We start from the raw sequence: 16,356 nt of genomic DNA, 5'->3' as shown, positions 1-16,356 counted from the left end.
CCCTTGCTGGGGGAGGTCCACTTCCCCAGCTGTCCAGCTGTCTGAGGAACACACATCCAAGGAGTGTGGGACGGATGGGCCGGGCACCCCAAGTGAGGCACATGGATTGCAGGTAAAAACCACAGCGCTTCACATTCCCCCTGGAAGTCCTAGCTGAAGTCTCTCTGCAGCAGACACAACATTGAATGTGCCTGCAGCCTGGCCTCAAACACGGGTTTTCCCTGAGCACTGCGAGGGCAGGGCCCATCCCAGGCTCAGCCGGGCCTCTCTAGGGCCTGGGGTGGCCTAGGCCATTGCCAGCAGGCAGGCCCTCTATGGAGCACAGCTCATCCGAGGAGGCCCCAGGGTGCTGCCTGGGGGTCTCTTGCACTGCTCGGGAGCTGCAGGTCCAGAGGCTGTGTGTGCACGTTGCCATTGGGCCTTGAGGAGAAACCAGTCATGACCCCTATTTCATGCAGGACTCCTGCAGCCTCTTAGCTGCCTGCCAAACCCCCATGCTGCCTGCGCTGTCTTCGCTGCTGGCAGGCCTCCCCATGTACAAGCCAGTCTCTTCAAGGGAAACAAGGTGCTTGCTCTCCCCTTGCTAGGAGCTCCTCCTACAGCACTTTAGACCAAGGGACACAGGCCCCTGGACCAGCAGCCTGCAAGGGAGCTGCAGCTTAGCCACCCAGAAAGGCCTGCAGGCCTTTGCAGGAAGCCTTCTGCTAAGGACAGATTTCCTGCTCCAAAACCTTGGAGGAGTTCATGGATGCTCGGGCCTGCAGCGTGTTTCGTCACAGAGCACTGGGTGCCCAAAGCCTCCCCTGCGGCTTCCGAGCACCCTCCAACCCACATGCCCTTGCCATCCACTCTGGAGCCACTGGGAAGTCCTAAGCAGGACCCTCTAGCTTGTGGAGCCAGAGTGCCTCCTGCTTGGGACCTTCCTCAGGAACTCAGTTGGAGCGAGGCTTCGCCTTCCACGCTTGTCAGCCAGCAGATGGAGCCATCGCTCCACCGAAAATCTCTCTGCTTTGCCTTCAGCCAGTGATGGCCTCTCTGCCGTCCCTCTGCCTCAAGCAGAAACTCGAGTGTGCCTCCAGCCTAAAGAAAGAAGGGTGCTCTTTCCTGAGCACTGCTATGCCATGGCAGCTCCCTGAAGGCCTCTTTGGGCCTTCTCTCCCCTAACACAGTCATGACATTCAGCCCACCCGGGGAGCGCACCCACACACACCCGCACACACACACAGAAACCTATACACACACGCACACACCTGCACACACCCACATACCCACACTCACCTGCACACACACATACACACGCGCACACACCTGCACACAGTCGCACTCAACCGCACACACCCACAAACACCCATAGACACTCGCACACACAAACACACTCACACACACTCACACACACCCGCACACATACGCACACACCTGCACACACCCACTCACCCTCACACACCTGCACACACTCACACACACCCTCACACCCACACCCTCACACACCTGCACACAACCACTCACCCTCTCGCACAGGCGCACAACCTCAAGCACCCGCACACACGCACTTGCACTCACACACACTCTCACAGACCCACACAGACTCATACACACCCACACACTCTCGCACACACTAACAAACACCCACACAAACCCAAACACACCCAATCACACACACAACCTGCACACAACCACACATACCCGCATATACTTGCACACTCCTGCACACATCCACACACACCCGAACCCACCTGCACACCCTGCACAGTCCCACTCACTCTAACACACGCATGCACACACCCAAACCCACTCACACACACCCAAAGACACTAGCACACACCCACACACATTCACACACAGCCGCACACACCCACACACACCCCACACACACACACAATCCTATACACACCCGCACACACCCGCAGATACACATACACGCCTACACACACACACACACACCTACCCCCACCAAAACACACACGCACATGCCCGCACACACACACACACCCGCACACACCCATACACACTCGCATGCCCGCACTCACGCACACTCTCACACACACTAAAACACACTCGCACACATGCGCACACACCCACACATATTGGCACACCTGCACCCAACCACACTCAAGTCTCCCCTGTGGCTTCTGAGCACCCTCCATCTCACATGCCCTTGCCACCCACTCTGGAGCCACTGGGAAGTCCTCTAGCTTGTGGAGCCAGAGTGCCTCCTGCTTGGAAACTTGCTCAGGAACTCAGCTGGAGCAAGGCTTAGCCTTCCACGCTTGACAGCCAGCAGAGGGAGCCAACGCTCCACCGAAAAACCCTCTGCTCTGCCTTCCCCCGGGGATCGCCTATCTGACCTCTCCGGGCCTCAAGCAGAAACTGGAATGTGCGTCCAGCCAAAAGAAAGCAGAGTGCTCATTGCTGAGCACTGCTATGTCTTGGCAGGTCCCCCAAGGCCTCCTCGGGCCTTCTCCCACCTTAGCCAGATGTGGCATTCAGCCCTCACAGGGAGCAAAGTTCACAGTTGGAAGGGCTCAGGGTGTGGCCTGTGTGTGTTTTCAGGGCTGGGAAAGGGCAGATCCAGAGGCTGGGTGCCCACTTAGAAATGGGCACTGATGGGCACAGCAGGCATTCCCTGCTTGGGAAACAGGAGATTTGGGGGCCACCCAGCTGCATGCAAATCCCCTCCTTGGCTGCCCCTCTTTGTTCTTCTCTGCTGCCAAGCCTCTCACCACACGTGTTCCTAATGGAAAGGAGCAGGCTGCTTGCCTTCCTTTGCAAGCACCTTAACCCACAAGCCTATTGCACTCGAAGGTGAGTGAAAATTGGCCCAGAGCCTCCAGAGGAGCTGCAGTCTCTCCAGCCACAAAGGCCTGCAGCCGAGTCCATGACAGCCTGCTGCGTGGAGGGCTTCTACCGCAGAGGGCCATGCAGCCCCGGCGGGTGCTCTTTTTCACACCACTTTCCATGGGGAAACGCTGTGTGTGCCAAGTGTCTCCTGGGTGCAGAAAGTCTCTCCCCAGTGCCAGAGGCACAGCGAATCCTCTTTGTACACAGAGCAATGTTCTAGGCAGGTCTCCCTTGCTGGGGGAGGTCCACTTCCCCAGCTGTCCAGCTGTCTGAGGAACACACATCCAAGGAGTGTGGGACGGATGGGCCGGGCACCCCAAGTGAGGCACATGGATTGCAGGTAAAAACCACAGCGCTTCACATTCCCCCTGGAAGTCCTAGCTGAAGTCTCTCTGCAGCAGACACAACATTGAATGTGCCTGCAGCCTGGCCTCAAACACGGGTTTTCCCTGAGCACTGCGAGGGCAGGGCCCATCCCAGGCTCAGCCGGGCCTCTCTAGGGCCTGGGGTGGCCTAGGCCATTGCCAGCAGGCAGGCCCTCTATGGAGCACAGCTCATCCGAGGAGGCCCCAGGGTGCTGCCTGGGGGTCTCTTGCACTGCTCGGGAGCTGCAGGTCCAGAGGCTGTGTGTGCACGTTGCCATTGGGCCTTGAGGAGAAACCAGTCATGACCCCTATTTCATGCAGGACTCCTGCAGCCTCTTAGCTGCCTGCCAAACCCCCATGCTGCCTGCGCTGTCTTCGCTGCTGGCAGGCCTCCCCATGTACAAGCCAGTCTCTTCAAGGGAAACAAGGTGCTTGCTCTCCCCTTGCTAGGAGCTCCTCCTACAGCACTTTAGACCAAGGGACACAGGCCCCTGGACCAGCAGCCTGCAAGGGAGCTGCAGCTTAGCCACCCAGAAAGGCCTGCAGGCCTTTGCAGGAAGCCTTCTGCTAAGGACAGATTTCCTGCTCCAAAACCTTGGAGGAGTTCATGGATGCTCGGGCCTGCAGCGTGTTTCGTCACAGAGCACTGGGTGCCCAAAGCCTCCCCTGCGGCTTCCGAGCACCCTCCAACCCACATGCCCTTGCCATCCACTCTGGAGCCACTGGGAAGTCCTAAGCAGGACCCTCTAGCTTGTGGAGCCAGAGTGCCTCCTGCTTGGGACCTTCCTCAGGAACTCAGTTGGAGCGAGGCTTCGCCTTCCACGCTTGTCAGCCAGCAGATGGAGCCATCGCTCCACCGAAAATCTCTCTGCTTTGCCTTCAGCCAGTGATGGCCTCTCTGCCGTCCCTCTGCCTCAAGCAGAAACTCGAGTGTGCCTCCAGCCTAAAGAAAGAAGGGTGCTCTTTCCTGAGCACTGCTATGCCATGGCAGCTCCCTGAAGGCCTCTTTGGGCCTTCTCTCCCCTAACACAGTCATGACATTCAGCCCACCCGGGGAGCGCACCCACACACACCCGCACACACACACAGAAACCTATACACACACGCACACACCCGCACACACCCACATACCCACACTCACCTGCACACACACATACACACGCGCACACACCTGCACACAGTCGCACTCAACCGCACACACCCACAAACACCCATAGACACTCGCACACACAAACACACTCACACACACTCACACACACCCGCACACATACGCACACACCTGCACACACCCACTCACCCTCACACACCTGCACACACTCACACACACCCTCACACCCACACCCTCACACACCTGCACACAACCACTCACCCTCTCGCACAGGCGCACAACCTCAAGCACCCGCACACACGCACTTGCACTCACACACACTCTCACAGACCCACACAGACTCATACACACCCACACACTCTCGCACACACTAACAAACACCCACACAAACCCAAACACACCCAATCACACACACAACCTGCACACAACCACACATACCCGCATATACTTGCACACTCCTGCACACATCCACACACACCCGAACCCACCTGCACACCCTGCACAGTCCCACTCACTCTAACACACGCATGCACACACCCAAACCCACTCACACACACCCAAAGACACTAGCACACACCCACACACATTCACACACAGCCGCACACACCCACACACACCCCACACACACACACAATCCTATACACACCCGCACACACCCGCAGATACACATACACGCCTACACACACACACACACACCTACCCCCACCAAAACACACACGCACATGCCCGCACACACACACACACACACACCCGCACACACCCATACACACTCGCACGCCCGCACTCACGCACACTCTCACACACACTAAAACACACTCGCACACATGCGCACACACCCACACATATTGGCACACCTGCACCCAACCACACTCAAGTCTCCCCTGTGGCTTCTGAGCACCCTCCAACTCACATGCCCTTGCCACCCACTCTGGAGCCACTGGGAAGTCCTCTAGCTTGTGGAGCCAGAGTGCCTCCTGCTTGGAAACTTGCTCAGGAACTCAGCTGGAGCAAGGCTTAGCCTTCCACGCTTGACGGCCAGCAGAGGGAGCCAACGCTCCACCGAAAAACCCTCTGCTCTGCCTTCCCCCGGGGATCGCCTATCTGACCTCTCCGGGCCTCAAGCAGAAACTGGAATGTGCGTCCAGCCAAAAGAAAGCAGAGTGCTCATTGCTGAGCACTGCTATGTCTTGGCAGGTCCCCCAAGGCCTCCTCGGGCCTTCTCCCACCTTAGCCAGATGTGGCATTCAGCCCTCACAGGGAGCAAAGTTCACAGTTGGAAGGGCTCAGGGTGTGGCCTGCGTGTGTTTTCAGGGCTGGGAAAGGGCAGATCCAGAGGCTGGGTGCCCACTTAGAAATGGGCACTGATGGGCACAGCAGGCATTCCCTGCTTGGGAAACAGGAGATTTGGGGGCCACCCAGCTGCATGCAAATCCCCTCCTTGGCTGCCCCTCTTTGTTCTTCTCTGCTGCCAAGCCTCTCACCACACGTGTTCCTAATGGAAAGGAGCAGGCTGCTTGCCTTCCTTTGCAAGCACCTTAACCCACAAGCCTATTGCACTCGAAGGTGAGTGAAAATTGGCCCAGAGCCTCCAGAGGAGCTGCAGTCTCTCCAGCCACAAAGGCCTGCAGCCGAGTCCATGACAGCCTGCTGCGTGGAGGGCTTCTACCGCAGAGGGCCATGCAGCCCCGGCGGGTGCTCTTTTTCACACCACTTTCCATGGGGAAACGCTGTGTGTGCCAAGTGTCTCCTGGGTGCAGAAAGTCTCTCCCCAGTGCCAGAGGCACAGCAAATCCTCTTTGTACACAGAGCAATGTTCTAGGCAGGTCTCCCTTGCTGGGGGAGGTCCACTTCCCCAGCTGTCCAGCTGTCTGAGGAACACACATCCAAGGAGTGTGGGACGGATGGGCCGGGCACCCCAAGTGAGGCACATGGATTGCAGGTAAAAACCACAGCGCTTCACATTCCCCCTGGAAGTCCTAGCTGAAGTCTCTCTGCAGCAGACACAACATTGAATGTGCCTGCAGCCTGGCCTCAAACACGGGTTTTCCCTGAGCACTGCGAGGGCAGGGCCCATCCCAGGCTCAGCCGGGCCTCTCTAGGGCCTGGGGTGGCCTAGGCCATTGCCAGCAGGCAGGCCCTCTATGGAGCACAGCTCATCCGAGGAGGCCCCAGGGTGCTGCCTGGGGGTCTCTTGCACTGCTCGGGAGCTGCAGGTCCAGAGGCTGTGTGTGCACGTTGCCATTGGGCCTTGAGGAGAAACCAGTCATGACCCCTATTTCATGCAGGACTCCTGCAGCCTCTTAGCTGCCTGCCAAACCCCCATGCTGCCTGCGCTGTCTTCGCTGCTGGCAGGCCTCCCCATGTACAAGCCAGTCTCTTCAAGGGAAACAAGGTGCTTGCTCTCCCCTTGCTAGGAGCTCCTCCTACAGCACTTTAGACCAAGGGACACAGGCCCCTGGACCAGCAGCCTGCAAGGGAGCTGCAGCTTAGCCACCCAGAAAGGCCTGCAGGCCTTTGCAGGAAGCCTTCTGCTAAGGACAGATTTCCTGCTCCAAAACCTTGGAGGAGTTCATGGATGCTCGGGCCTGCAGCGTGTTTCGTCACAGAGCACTGGGTGCCCAAAGCCTCCCCTGCGGCTTCCGAGCACCCTCCAACCCACATGCCCTTGCCATCCACTCTGGAGCCACTGGGAAGTCCTAAGCAGGACCCTCTAGCTTGTGGAGCCAGAGTGCCTCCTGCTTGGGACCTTCCTCAGGAACTCAGTTGGAGCGAGGCTTCGCCTTCCACGCTTGTCAGCCAGCAGATGGAGCCATCGCTCCACCGAAAATCTCTCTGCTTTGCCTTCAGCCAGTGATGGCCTCTCTGCCGTCCCTCTGCCTCAAGCAGAAACTCGAGTGTGCCTCCAGCCTAAAGAAAGAAGGGTGCTCTTTCCTGAGCACTGCTATGCCATGGCAGCTCCCTGAAGGCCTCTTTGGGCCTTCTCTCCCCTAACACAGTCATGACATTCAGCCCACCCGGGGAGCGCACCCACACACACCCGCACACACACACAGAAACCTATACACACACGCACACACCCGCACACACCCACATACCCACACTCACCTGCACACACACATACACACGCGCACACACCTGCACACAGTCGCACTCAACCGCACACACCCACAAACACCCATAGACACTCGCACACACAAACACACTCACACACACTCACACACACCCGCACACATACGCACACACCTGCACACACCCACTCACCCTCACACACCTGCACACACTCACACACACCCTCACACCCACACCCTCACACACCTGCACACAACCACTCACCCTCTCGCACAGGCGCACAACCTCAAGCACCCGCACACATGCACTTGCACTCACACACACTCTCACAGACCCACACAGACTCATACACACCCACACACTCTCGCACACACTAACAAACACCCACACAAACCCAAACACACCCAATCACACACACAACCTGCACACAACCACACATACCCGCATATACTTGCACACTCCTGCACACATCCACACACACCCGAACCCACCTGCACACCCTGCACAGTCCCACTCACTCTAACACACGCATGCACACACCCAAACCCACTCACACACACCCAAAGACACTAGCACACACCCACACACATTCACACACAGCCGCACACACCCACACACACCCCACACACACACACAATCCTATACACACCCGCACACACCCGCAGATACACATACAGGCCTACACACACACACACACACCTACCCCCACCAAAACACACACGCACATGCCCGCACACACACACACACACACACACGCACACACCCATACACACTCGCACGCCCGCACTCACGCACACTCTCACACACACTAAAACACACTCGCACACATGCGCACACACCCACACATATTGGCACACCTGCACCCAACCACACTCAAGTCTCCCCTGTGGCTTCTGAGCACCCTCCAACTCACATGCCCTTGCCACCCACTCTGGAGCCACTGGGAAGTCCTCTAGCTTGTGGAGCCAGAGTGCCTCCTGCTTGGAAACTTGCTCAGGAACTCAGCTGGAGCAAGGCTTAGCCTTCCACGCTTGACGGCCAGCAGAGGGAGCCAACGCTCCACCGAAAAACCCTCTGCTCTGCCTTCCCCCGGGGATCGCCTATCTGACCTCTCCGGGCCTCAAGCAGAAACTGGAATGTGCGTCCAGCCAAAAGAAAGCAGAGTGCTCATTGCTGAGCACTGCTATGTCTTGGCAGGTCCCCCAAGGCCTCCTCGGGCCTTCTCCCACCTTAGCCAGATGTGGCATTCAGCCCTCACAGGGAGCAAAGTTCACAGTTGGAAGGGCTCAGGGTGTGGCCTGCGTGTGTTTTCAGGGCTGGGAAAGGGCAGATCCAGAGGCTGGGTGCCCACTTAGAAATGGGCACTGATGGGCACAGCAGGCATTCCCTGCTTGGGAAACAGGAGATTTGGGGGCCACCCAGCTGCATGCAAATCCCCTCCTTGGCTGCCCCTCTTTGTTCTTCTCTGCTGCCAAGCCTCTCACCACACGTGTTCCTAATGGAAAGGAGCAGGCTGCTTGCCTTCCTTTGCAAGCACCTTAACCCACAAGCCTATTGCACTCGAAGGTGAGTGAAAATTGGCCCAGAGCCTCCAGAGGAGCTGCAGTCTCTCCAGCCACAAAGGCCTGCAGCCGAGTCCATGACAGCCTGCTGCGTGGAGGGCTTCTACCGCAGAGGGCCATGCAGCCCCGGCGGGTGCTCTTTTTCACACCACTTTCCATGGGGAAACGCTGTGTGTGCCAAGTGTCTCCTGGGTGCAGAAAGTCTCTCCCCAGTGCCAGAGGCACAGCGAATCCTCTTTGTACACAGAGCAATGTTCTAGGCAGGTCTCCCTTGCTGGGGGAGGTCCACTTCCCCAGCTGTCCAGCTGTCTGAGGAACACACATCCAAGGAGTGTGGGACGGATGGGCCGGGCACCCCAAGTGAGGCACATGGATTGCAGGTAAAAACCACAGCGCTTCACATTCCCCCTGGAAGTCCTAGCTGAAGTCTCTCTGCAGCAGACACAACATTGAATGTGCCTGCAGCCTGGCCTCAAACACGGGTTTTCCCTGAGCACTGCGAGGGCAGGGCCCATCCCAGGCTCAGCCGGGCCTCTCTAGGGCCTGGGGTGGCCTAGGCCATTGCCAGCAGGCAGGCCCTCTATGGAGCACAGCTCATCCGAGGAGGCCCCAGGGTGCTGCCTGGGGGTCTCTTGCACTGCTCGGGAGCTGCAGGTCCAGAGGCTGTGTGTGCACGTTGCCATTGGGCCTTGAGGAGAAACCAGTCATGACCCCTATTTCATGCAGGACTCCTGCAGCCTCTTAGCTGCCTGCCAAACCCCCATGCTGCCTGCGCTGTCTTCGCTGCTGGCAGGCCTCCCCATGTACAAGCCAGTCTCTTCAAGGGAAACAAGGTGCTTGCTCTCCCCTTGCTAGGAGCTCCTCCTACAGCACTTTAGACCAAGGGACACAGGCCCCTGGACCAGCAGCCTGCAAGGGAGCTGCAGCTTAGCCACCCAGAAAGGCCTGCAGGCCTTTGCAGGAAGCCTTCTGCTAAGGACAGATTTCCTGCTCCAAAACCTTGGAGGAGTTCATGGATGCTCGGGCCTGCAGCGTGTTTCGTCACAGAGCACTGGGTGCCCAAAGCCTCCCCTGCGGCTTCCGAGCACCCTCCAACCCACATGCCCTTGCCATCCACTCTGGAGCCACTGGGAAGTCCTAAGCAGGACCCTCTAGCTTGTGGAGCCAGAGTGCCTCCTGCTTGGGACCTTCCTCAGGAACTCAGTTGGAGCGAGGCTTCGCCTTCCACGCTTGTCAGCCAGCAGATGGAGCCATCGCTCCACCGAAAATCTCTCTGCTTTGCCTTCAGCCAGTGATGGCCTCTCTGCCGTCCCTCTGCCTCAAGCAGAAACTCGAGTGTGCCTCCAGCCTAAAGAAAGAAGGGTGCTCTTTCCTGAGCACTGCTATGCCATGGCAGCTCCCTGAAGGCCTCTTTGGGCCTTCTCTCCCCTAACACAGTCATGACATTCAGCCCACCCGGGGAGCACACCCACACACACCCGCACACACACACAGAAACCTATACACACATGCACACACCCGCACACACCCACATACCCACACTCACCTGCACACACACATACACACGCGCACACACCTGCACACAGTCGCACTCAACCGCACACACCCACAAACACCCATAGACACTCGCACACACAAACACACTCACACACACTCACACACACCCGCACACATACGCACACACCTGCACACACCCACTCACCCTCACACACCTGCACACACTCACACACACCCTCACACCCACACCCTCACACACCTGCACACAACCACTCACCCTCTCGCACAGGCGCACAACCTCAAGCACCCGCACACACGCACTTGCACTCACACACACTCTCACAGACCCACACAGACTCATACACACCCACACACTCTCGCACACACTAACAAACACCCACACAAACCCAAACACACCCAATCACACACACAACCTGCACACAACCACACATACCCGCATATACTTGCACACTCCTGCACACATCCACACACACCCGAACCCACCTGCACACCCTGCACAGTCCCACTCACTCTAACACACGCATGCACACACCCAAACCCACTCACACACACCCAAAGACACTAGCACACACCCACACACATTCACACACAGCCGCACACACCCACACACACCCCACACACACACACAATCCTATACACACCCGCACACACCCGCAGATACACATACACGCCTACACACACACACACACACCTACCCCCACCAAAACACACACGCACATGCCCGCACACACACACACACACACCCGCACACACCCATACACACTCGCACGCCCGCACTCACGCACACTCTCACACACACTAAAACACACTCACACACATGCGCACACACCCACACATATTGGCACACCTGCACCCAACCACACTCAAGTCTCCCCTGTGGCTTCTGAGCACCCTCCAACTCACATGCCCTTGCCACCCACTCTGGAGCCACTGGGAAGTCCTCTAGCTTGTGGAGCCAGAGTGCCTCCTGCTTGGAAACTTGCTCAGGAACTCAGCTGGAGCAAGGCTTAGCCTTCCACGCTTGACGGCCAGCAGAGGGAGCCAACGCTCCACCGAAAAACCCTCTGCTCTGCCTTCCCCCGGGGATCGCCTATCTGACCTCTCCGGGCCTCAAGCAGAAACTGGAATGTGCGTCCAGCCAAAAGAAAGCAGAGTGCTCATTGCTGAGCACTGCTATGTCTTGGCAGGTCCCCCAAGGCCTCCTCGGGCCTTCTCCCACCTTAGCCAGATGTGGCATTCAGCCCTCACAGGGAGCAAAGTTCACAGTTGGAAGGGCTCAGGGTGTGGCCTGCGTGTGTTTTCAGGGCTGGGAAAGGGCAGATCCAGAGGCTGGGTGCCCACTTAGAAATGGGCACTGATGGGCACAGCAGGCATTCCCTGCTTGGGAAACAGGAGATTTGGGGGCCACCCAGCTGCATGCAAATCCCCTCCTTGGCTGCCCCTCTTTGTTCTTCTCTGCTGCCAAGCCTCTCACCACACGTGTTCCTAATGGAAAGGAGCAGGCTGCTTGCCTTCCTTTGCAAGCACCTTAACCCACAAGCCTATTGCACTCGAAGGTGAGTGAAAATTGGCCCAGAGCCTCCAGAGGAGCTGCAGTCTCTCCAGCCACAAAGGCCTGCAGCCGAGTCCATGACAGCCTGCTGCGTGGAGGGCTTCTACCGCAGAGGGCCATGCAGCCCCGGCGGGTGCTCTTTTTCACACCACTTTCCATGGGGAAACGCTGTGTGTGCCAAGTGTCTCCTGGGTGCAGAAAGTCTCTCCCCAGTGCCAGAGGCACAGCGAATCCTCTTTGTACACAGAGCAATGTTCTAGGCAGGTCTCCCTTGCTGGGGGAGGTCCACTTCCCCAGCTGTCCAGCTGTCTGAGGAACACACATCCAAGGAGTGTGGGACGGATGGGCCGGGCACCCCAAGTGAGGCACATGGATTGCAGGTAAAAACCACAGCGCTTCACATTCCCCCTGGAAGTCCTAGCTGAAGTCTCTCTGCAGCAGACACAACATTGAATGTGCCTGCAGCCTGGCCTCAAACACGGGTTTTCCCTGAGCACTGCGAGGGCAGGGCCCATCCCAGGCTCAGCCGGGCCTCTCTAGGGCCTGGGGTGGCCTAGGCCATTGCCAGCAGGCAGGCCCTCTATGGAGCACAGCTCATCCGAGGAGGCCCCAGGGTGCTGCCTGGGGGTCTCTTGCACTGCTCGGGAGCTGCAGGTCCAGAGGCTGTGTGTGCACGTTGCCATTGGGCCTTGAGGAGAAACCAGTCATGACCCCTATTTCATGCAGGACTCCTGCAGCCTCTTAGCTGCCTGCCAAACCCCCATGCTGCCTGCGCTGTCTTCGCTGCTGGCAGGCCTCCCCATGTACAAGCCAGTCTCTTCAAGGGAAACAAGGTGCTTGCTCTCCCCTTGCTAGGAGCTCCTCCTACAGCACTTTAGACCAAGGGACACAGGCCCCTGGACCAGCAGCCTGCAAGGGAGCTGCAGCTTAGCCACCCAGAAAGGCCTGCAGGCCTTTGCAGGAAGCCTTCTGCTAAGGACAGATTTCCTGCTCCAAAACCTTGGAGGAGTTCATGGATGCTCGGGCCTGCAGCGTGTTTCGTCACAGAGCACTGGGTGCCCAAAGCCTCCCCTGCGGCTTCCGAGCACCCTCCAACCCACATGCCCTTGCCATCCACTCTGGAGCCACTGGGAAGTCCTAAGCAGGACCCTCTAGCTTGTGGAGCCAGAGTGCCTCCTGCTTGGGACCTTCCTCAGGAACTCAGTTGGAGCGAGGCTTCGCCTTCCACGCTTGTCAGCCAGCAGATGGAGCCATCGCTCCACCGAAAATCTCTCTGCTTTGCCTTCAGCCAGTGATGGCTTCTCTGCCGTCCCTCTGCCTCAAGCAGAAACTCGAGTGTGCCTCCAGCCTAAAGAAAGAAGGGTGCTCTTTCCTGAGCACTGCTATGCCATGGCAGCTCCCTGAAGGCCTCTTTGGGCCTTCTCTCCCCTAACACAGTCATGACATTCAGCCCACCCGGGGAGCGCACCCACACACACCCGCACACACACACAGAAACCTATACACACACGCACACACCTGCACACACCCACATACCCACACTCACCTGCACACACACATACACACGCGCACACACCTGCACACAGTCGCACTCAACCGCACACACCCACAAACACCCATAGACACTCGCACACACAAACACACTCACACACACTCACACACACCCGCACACATACGCACACACCTGCACACACCCACTCACCCTCACACACCTGCACACACTCACACACACCCTCACACCCACACCCTCACACACCTGCACACAACCACTCACCCTCTCGCACAGGCGCACAACCTCAAGCACCCGCACACACGCACTTGCACTCACACACACTCTCACAGACCCACACAGACTCATACACACCCACACACTCTCGCACACACTAACAAACACCCACACAAACCCAAACACACCCAATCACACACACAACCTGCACACAACCACACATACCCGCATATACTTGCACACTCCTGCACACATCCACACACACCCGAACCCACCTGCACACCCTGCACAGTCCCACTCACTCTAACACACGCATGCACACACCCAAACCCACTCACACACACCCAAAGACACTAGCACACACCCACACACATTCACACACAGCCGCACACACCCACACACACCCCACACACACACACAATCCTATACACACCCGCACACACCCGCAGATACACATACACGCCTACACACACACACACACACCTACCCCCACCAAAACACACACGCACATGCCCGCACACACACACACACCCGCACACACCCATACACACTCGCATGCCCGCACTCACGCACACTCTCACACACACTAAAACACACTCGCACACATGCGCACACACCCACACATATTGGCACACCTGCACCCAACCACACTCAAGTCTCCCCTGTGGCTTCTGAGCACCCTCCATCTCACATGCCCTTGCCACCCACTCTGGAGCCACTGGGAAGTCCTCTAGCTTGTGGAGCCAGAGTGCCTCCTGCTTGGAAACTTGCTCAGGAACTCAGCTGGAGCAAGGCTTAGCCTTCCACGCTTGACAGCCAGCAGAGGGAGCCAACGCTCCACCGAAAAACCCTCTGCTCTGCCTTCCCCCGGGGATCGCCTATCTGACCTCTCCGGGCCTCAAGCAGAAACTGGAATGTGCGTCCAGCCAAAAGAAAGCAGAGTGCTCATTGCTGAGCACTGCTATGTCTTGGCAGGTCCCCCAAGGCCTCCTCGGGCCTTCTCCCACCTTAGCCAGATGTGGCATTCAGCCCTCACAGGGAGCAAAGTTCACAGTTGGAAGGGCTCAGGGTGTGGCCTGTGTGTGTTTTCAGGGCTGGGAAAGGGCAGATCCAGAGGCTGGGTGCCCACTTAGAAATGGGCACTGATGGGCACAGCAGGCATTCCCTGCTTGGGAAACAGGAGATTTGGGGGCCACCCAGCTGCATGCAAATCCCCTCCTTGGCTGCCCCTCTTTGTTCTTCTCTGCTGCCAAGCCTCTCACCACACGTGTTCCTAATGGAAAGGAGCAGGCTGCTTGCCTTCCTTTGCAAGCACCTTAACCCACAAGCCTATTGCACTCGAAGGTGAGTGAAAATTGGCCCAGAGCCTCCAGAGGAGCTGCAGTCTCTCCAGCCACAAAGGCCTGCAGCCGAGTCCATGACAGCCTGCTGCGTGGAGGGCTTCTACCGCAGAGGGCCATGCAGCCCCGGCGGGTGCTCTTTTTCACACCACTTTCCATGGGGAAACGCTGTGTGTGCCAAGTGTCTCCTGGGTGCAGAAAGTCTCTCCCCAGTGCCAGAGGCACAGCGAATCCTCTTTGTACACAGAGCAATGTTCTAGGCAGGTCTCCCTTGCTGGGGGAGGTCCACTTCCCCAGCTGTCCAGCTGTCTGAGGAACACACATCCAAGGAGTGTGGGACGGATGGGCCGGGCACCCCAAGTGAGGCACATGGATTGCAGGTAAAAACCACAGCGCTTCACATTCCCCCTGGAAGTCCTAGCTGAAGTCTCTCTGCAGCAGACACAACATTGAATGTGCCTGCAGCCTGGCCTCAAACACGGGTTTTCCCTGAGCACTGCGAGGGCAGGGCCCATCCCAGGCTCAGCCGGGCCTCTCTAGGGCCTGGGGTGGCCTAGGCCATTGCCAGCAGGCAGGCCCTCTATGGAGCACAGCTCATCCGAGGAGGCCCCAGGGTGCTGCCTGGGGGTCTCTTGCACTGCTCGGGAGCTGCAGGTCCAGAGGCTGTGTGTGCACGTTGCCATTGGGCCTTGAGGAGAAACCAGTCATGACCCCTATTTCATGCAGGACTCCTGCAGCCTCTTAGCTGCCTGCCAAACCCCCATGCTGCCTGCGCTGTCTTCGCTGCTGGCAGGCCTCCCCATGTACAAGCCAGTCTCTTCAAGGGAAACAAGGTGCTTGCTCTCCCCTTGCTAGGAGCTCCTCCTACAGCACTTTAGACCAAGGGACACAGGCCCCTGGACCAGCAGCCTGCAAGGGAGCTGCAGCTTAGCCACCCAGAAAGGCCTGCAGGCCTTTGCAGGAAGCCTTCTGCTAAGGACAGATTTCCTGCTCCAAAACCTTGGAGGAGTTCATGGATGCTCGGGCCTGCAGCGTGTTTCGTCACAGAGCACTGGGTGCCCAAAGCCTCCCCTGCGGCTTCCGAGCACCCTCCAACCCACATGCCCTTGCCATCCACTCTGGAGCCACTGGGAAGTCCTAAGCAGGACCCTCTAGCTTGTGGAGCCAGAGTGCCTCCTGCTTGGGACCTTCCTCAGGAACTCAGTTGGAGCGAGGCTTCGCCTTCCACGCTTGTCAGCCAGCAGATGGAGCCATCGCTCCACCGAAAATCTCTCTGCT

The sequence above is a fragment of the Hippopotamus amphibius genome, chromosome 8 (genome assembly GCF_030028045.1).
Source record: "Hippopotamus amphibius kiboko isolate mHipAmp2 chromosome 8, mHipAmp2.hap2, whole genome shotgun sequence".
NCBI lineage: Eukaryota > Metazoa > Chordata > Mammalia > Artiodactyla > Hippopotamidae > Hippopotamus > Hippopotamus amphibius.
Note: the sequence above shows the minus strand (reverse complement) of the source record.